General features: G+C 46.2%; 1 pseudogene; it reads right to left on the minus strand.

Annotated features, from left to right (window-relative positions):
• Positions 1 to 288: 288 nt before the first annotated feature.
• LOC125311292 lies at positions 289 to 2,395 on the minus strand (annotated as a pseudogene).
• Between the last annotated feature and the right edge of the window lie 2,783 nt (positions 2,396 to 5,178).

The following is a 5,178-nucleotide window of genomic DNA, read 5'->3' on the forward strand; positions in this document are numbered from 1 at the left end:
GACATTGAAATTTCTCATCGGTGGCGATTTCACGATCCAGCGTTCATGTTCGGTTAGCTTGCCTTATTTCCCCTTGTAAGGCTATTATCAAAACGTTAAATCCAGTTACAGTGTCCGGTGTTTGGCATAACAATGCCAATATTAGTGTACTTTGTCACTGAAGACCCATTTCAAATCGCATGTCTTTAATGTCTTTAAACGGTAGAGTAGAGTATACCGCAGCCACCACGCCTGGCAGGAGTTGAGTCCTGCTCCCTCTGTGTGGTGGCTAGCATTGAAGTCGCTCCCCTCAGACGTCTTCCATTAAGGGCAGAGCTGCACGGCATGGACCTGTCAACATCATCGGGTTTTCAAGTGGGCACCCCACTTCACTGATGTTTCGTCAACAAGCCCACGACACCTCAGTGGGGCTTGACAGCAGAACCAGCGTCCTGGAACTGCTCCCTCTGCCGATCTGGGACCTACCGTGCAACTCTACTCCCTTCCTCTCTGCCCGCCTGGCTTTGCCAACGTTCACTCAGCTTCATCCACAGCCACCTGGATGACCGCTCTGCCTGCTTTGAAATGCTGTTCACTAGGCTCTTGCGGGTTGCACCTCTAACCCCAAGACTCCCTAGTGCTCTCCAGAGGGACTGTCCTGGGAATCCCCTGCACCCCACCTCCACTGGTAGGTTCCAGGCTCTCCAGCCCCTCTGCTGGCTCTCTGCGATGAGCGGCTGGTACTTCCCCAACTTGCACTGATGTGCCTCCTCGATCCTCTCCTCCCAGGGTACCGTTAACTCTATCAAAGCCACCTGCTTTGTTGCAGGAGACCAGAGCACAATATCTGGTCGGAGGCTGGTGCTGGCAATTTCTTCCGGGAACCTGAGTTGCCTACCCAGGTCAACTCTCATTTCCCAGTCCTGTGCCGTGCCAAGGATCCCTGCACACCTGCCCTCCTTGCCCGCCTTTTCCCCTGGCCTGAGAAAGCCGATGAAGCGGGGGCCTTTGGTTTGAGTCTGGGGTCTTCTCTGCTTCCTCTCTCTCTCTAGTACCTCCGCCAGTTGCGCCAGCACTTTATCATGGCGCCACCTGAACCTCCCCTCGGTCAGGCTTGCTTGACAGGATGACAGGATGTGCTCAAGGTTTGCTGGTCTCTTGCACTGTGCGCAAAATGGGTCCTCTGACAGCCTCCACCTTTGCAAGTTCGTCGGTGTTGGCAGTACATCGTACACAGAGCTCAGCAGGAACTTCAGTCGATGCCCCTCCATGCTCCAGATGTCCTTCCAGCTAAGGGATCTTCCACGGACGCTGTCCCACCGTGTCCAGCTGCCTTGCTGTTTCATAGCCACTGCCCTGGCTTGCCTGCTCTCCTCCTCCACAGCTCGGATCTCCTCTTGCACCATTCCCCTACGCTCCTTCTCTTTCGCCTCCTTCCAGCTTGCTCGGGTAATGACTCCAAGGCCCAACCTCCCCTGTGTCACAGTGCCCGTGATGTCGGCATGTTGCAACCGCTCCTCTGCTTCTCTCATTTCCGGCCAGTCCTCACGGTGATGTCTGCCTGCCGCACCGCCTGATCCTCACTGTCCCGCAGCATCATGACCAACCGGACCTTTACAGCCTTGAATTCCTCCACGACAAACGTGATGGGCAGTTGTAATTTAGACCCCGAGCTGTATAACCCCAACGAGCAAAAGCTTCTGGGGACTGACAGCCATCTCCTGAGCTATTGATCTTCCTTTCCAAAGCTTCCACCGTTGTCAAGGGGACCTCGTATACAAGCAGTGGCCACAAGAGCCTTGGTAGGATGCCGTGCTGGTAACCCCAGGCCTTGTACTTCCCTGGTAGACCACTCCTCTCCAGGGCTTGCAGCCACTCCTCTGCCTGGCTGAGCATCTCCCTTACGCTTGCTCTGTCGTTTAGGTCAGATCTATACCATCTTCCCAAGCTCTTGACCGGCTTTTCGGTTACCGTGGGGATGGTGTCGTCGCCGATCTTAAACCGGAAGTGATCTTGGACCCGGCCCCGCTTCAGGACCAGACTCCTTGACTTCGAGGGTTTGAACTCCATCCTGGCTGCGGTGGTGAGCTCCACCAAGTCCTCCAAGATCCACAATAGTACTACAGCATTGTACAACAACTGTACTTTTGTTGATTACAACAAGTGGTGTTGGTTTGCATTATTGTATTATCTTGTAAGTAGGTATGACTAATAAAATGTTTACCTTTCTGTTTTGGCAGTTCACCATGGGGAGGAGGCGGCAAGGAGGTCCATGGGCTCTTAACCTGGGACTAGAGGTCCAGGTGAAATGGTTTGGCTGGGGTGTGGTGATATTGAACCCATTGAGACTATACAGTACATTTCACTTTGTCTATTGATGAATGTTACACCTACCCTTTACTTATGCCAAACCCATTTCTGTTCTGTAAGTGCATGTTGTGTGTGATGTCTGTATGCTACTGAGACCTTGAATTTTCCCTTGGAGATCAATAAAGTATCTATCTATCTATCTATCTACCTATCTATCTACCTATCTATCAAAAACTAATATGTACTAAGCTAATACATAGTCAATACATATTAGATCACTTTAAAGACTGACAGATGCAAATGCTGTAAATAAAGGTAATCAAGGGGTCTGCTGGTGAACAAAGTCTTTGAAGTCAGAAGTTGCCACTGCTCAATGACTTGTGCCCCATCTGGTAGGATTTCAAAATGTTCCAGATCTGAAAACAGAAATATTGGTATATATGTCACATCCTTGAACTTACTGCAAACTATGAACAAGTGCTCACAAATTAAGCTAAAAAATACTCCCAATATGTATAATGAACAAACTCACAGAACTAAGCTGATTGGGGACAGGACAGGTGTATTCAACTATTTGCACATGTCCTGTTTATGCAGGCAATAAGCAAAACCAAATTTGGTGTATTCAAAGTTCAAAGAACAACCATTTCTTGTATTTTAATGTTTTCAGTGGAACAGTGTAAGCTCATATCTACACCCCATTGAGGTAGTTATTAACAGTTAGGCCAAGGTCCAGTCAAACAATAGCCAGTCACTGATGCCATATTCTTTAATTATCCAATCTGTATCCAACCAAAACCTGCTGATTTAAAGGCTACTTTCCATGTGTGACTTTATCAAAAGAGGTCATGATAATTATTGCACAGATGTGCCCCGGACTGCTCACAATAAAAGGCCACTCTAAATGTCTGAAATGCATTCATGTTTGTTCAGTATGCTAACCATGTCTGGAATAGACAGCTAGGCATATTGAATCCAGTAGGTTGCTCCATTTAAATGTATGAAAAATGTCAAAGTACTACGGAATCAGTACTGAAGTGATGCTTCTGAGTCGACTGCACAGACGAGAAGTGAAGTTAGGAGTCCAGAGCCCTCTCCAGCACCCAGCCTGTCTGGATCACCTACAGGGAAACTTTGCATAGACAAGAAGTGTTGTTTCAAATTTGTGTTTAACAAATAAACGGCATCAATAAAAGTTTCAGACGTCAGTTATAACTAACAACAGTTATGGTGACTAGCTAACGTTATCGCTCGTTATCAGCTCCATGTTCAACGTATAGCCAATGGTTCATAGTGGTTCACAATTTTACCTCCACTAGCTAATGCTTCGGCTGAAGTTATCATCTGAACGAACGCTTTTCTATCTTAAATGTGACAACTCAAAGACTATATAAATTGACAACGGACTTAGCATTCACACAGAGAGTATTTACAAAAGGTTTTTTGACGAGAACACATTGTTACCCCTGTATATTTGTGAACTAACGTTAACGTGCTTAACGTTACAGCTGTCTGATCATTGACTCAAACACCTGGCTAGTATGGCAAACGTTAAGCTAACTCACAACGGGGGCACAATCGGTTTTCACTAACGTTAACTTTATTCAAGTTAACTAAATTTATGTGTGTGCTTCAGCCATTCGGTCATCATTTTAGACATAAACTTATTTGAAATGATTTGACGCTAACGTAGCCTATAGCTGCTACAGTGCCCACTAACATGGATGCTATAATGCTAATCTACGTGAAATAGTAGTGGAATGTCACTTACCTGAAAAACTGGAGCGAAGTCTTCTTAAAGTGTCGGTTAGTAGGCTTCAGTTAATAGCAACCCATTTTACGTCAGATATTTGAATAAACATTTTCAGAAAGGATGTGGTGTGTAGGATCACAGCCAAGACATAATTTCGGAGTTTCCTCCACTCAGCTAGTGACGTCGTCTGCTGCCTCGACACCGGCCGTCAATCAAGTTGACCACGCCCTTAATTATTCATACATTTAATATCTAAATGTGATCTAAACTAACGAGTTAGAAAAAAATTCACCCCCCTCACAGTTGTCAGGCACTTGGGAACTACCAACAAATACAATAAAAGTCCATGGGACCAACCTGTAAAAGCATGAATTTATGCTGTGAAAACGGACATTTTAACATGGGGGTCTATAGACATTTGCTCCCTTTTGGGACCTGCCCGTAGCGGATTTTCGATGTATTGCAATTTTTCCGCATTTCCGGGTAGGCTTCATTGTTCAAATTAGAATGTTGCCGCTTGACTCAAAACCAGCTACGACTGTACTAAGCGAGTGTATATGGTCATATAGAGGGCGAAAATTCAAGGGGCACTAACCTTGTTTTGAAATAAATGTCTTTTAATCACAATGTCTTGGATAAGTACTTCATTACCCACAATCCTGAACAATCCCACAGTGATGCCTCTGATTGGTAACCTGACAATAGCCAGATGAATTTCGCTCCGCCTAGCTCCACTCATCCATCTGGAACCGATCCATTGAAGTGTTGCTTCAGAAGGCTGGGCCTAATCAAAAAATGCTTGCATATGATTGAATAAGCCACTTGTCCGTCATCTATTGACGTGCTACTTCAACCACTCACATCGAAGCCAACCCGTGACGCTGATAACAGTCTCACAGTCGCTTCTACGCTATGTCACATCTATGAAACTCCCGCCCTGCGTCCTGATTGGCTGAACCATAAAGTCGGTTGCAGAAATCGCTCTCAATGGAAGAGGTCCCAGATGGATGTGAGTGAAGCTAGGCGGAGCTAAGCGGAACAACATTCATCTGGCTATTGTCAGGTTATCTGATTGGTGGAAAGGCCGTTATGATCATAATTTGAAACTTTATCAGCGAAAATTATTGACAAAGATG

The sequence above is a fragment of the Alosa alosa genome, chromosome 18, assembly GCF_017589495.1.
Source record: "Alosa alosa isolate M-15738 ecotype Scorff River chromosome 18, AALO_Geno_1.1, whole genome shotgun sequence".
Taxonomy (NCBI): domain Eukaryota; kingdom Metazoa; phylum Chordata; class Actinopteri; order Clupeiformes; family Clupeidae; genus Alosa; species Alosa alosa.